The following is a 1424-nucleotide window of genomic DNA, read 5'->3' on the forward strand; positions in this document are numbered from 1 at the left end:
TGGATGAATAGATTTGAAGCTTAATATATGTGCACAGTAGAGTGGATGAATAGATTTGAAGCTTAATATATACATGGATAAATAGGAAAAAAAGAAAGAAGGGCATCATGGTCTCTGCGCCACTCATCACTAACTAAAGACTGTTACAAAGTATGTTCTAACCCTAGGATTACGAGTGTGAAAGAGGCAATAATAAGTTTCATGGATTTTCATAACACAAGAAAATGTAAAATCAGTGCATCTATATATAGGTTGATAATAAAGACTTTTAGGATATAGAATATTAAAGTACTAACATGTAATTGTTACATGAGTAATGATGCTATATTCCACCAGTAAGAATAATAGGTGTCTAATATATATCTTAAACATTTTTTTTTTGTTATTTTAACCTCTCAAATTTAATAATATAATTATAAAATTTAAAAATGGTCAACTTTCCTTATATATGTGTCTGATTTTACCTTTCATACTTGTTATTTCGAACATGATGAAAAATACTCTGCAACACGAACATTTGCTGATTTGTGGAAGCGTTGTCCAACTTGTATATGTTGCATCACATGTACGGTTATAAATCTTCCGTGATGTTGTGTTCTTTTCGTAGTGTTGTTGACAGTTATTTACCTTGCAATGCGTATCAGTCAAACGATTCTGGAAATTAAATCAAGCTGGTTAGCTTCATTATTTGATCCTTTTTCTAAGATAGTAGCTGAAAGTGTTAAACATATAATTATTTATGATGTCTCTTTTTATTAACCTAAACTTTTAGAATGAATAATTTTATAGTATGATATTAGAACTTTATATTTAAAAAAAGTCTAAAATTAGATCTTTAGTGAATTAAAAAAAAACATAAAATAAATAAAAAAAAAAGAAGACCTATACAATATTGATATGGTTGTGTTGTTAAAACATTTGAGTAATCATATTTTTTTTCTTTTTATTAATTTTTTTTTAAAAAAAATTGCATAAATTTGAGTAAGGTCCGCAGAGTTATGAACTATTGTTTCTTCTAAGGTAAAAGTTAAAAGTTTAAGCAAACATGAATAATTATATATTTAGCATATCTGATGTAAATAATTATTTAATTTTGTATCTTTCAGTCATTAAAATTTGAATAATATCATAAATTATTTTTCATAAGTCTAAGTTATTAGATAAAAATACATACAAATAATTATATGTTTGATCTGTATTTTAATTTTTCTGTCTTCTTTTCTAATATTTTATTTTTTAGGATCATATAAAAAAATATAAAAAACCTAACTTATTGATTTCATTGATTTTTTTTCCAGATAATCTTAAAAATGGTAAATATTACAAACACAAACCAAATAAACCTATAACTTTCTTAACAAATTTGAGTAGAGAAATGCAACATTTTTTTGCTACGCGGTGATATTTAATCTTCTAATGTAAAA

General features: G+C 24.8%; 1 protein-coding gene across 3 annotated transcripts in view; it reads left to right on the plus strand.

The window, feature by feature from the left end:
- LOC107631115 (agamous-like MADS-box protein AGL19) overlaps positions 1-1424 on the plus strand; it is an 8987-nt gene that overhangs the window by 926 nt on the left and 6637 nt on the right. The window lies entirely within an intron of this gene.

Source organism: Arachis ipaensis, chromosome B01 (genome assembly GCF_000816755.2).
Source record: "Arachis ipaensis cultivar K30076 chromosome B01, Araip1.1, whole genome shotgun sequence".
Lineage (NCBI taxonomy): Eukaryota > Viridiplantae > Streptophyta > Magnoliopsida > Fabales > Fabaceae > Arachis > Arachis ipaensis.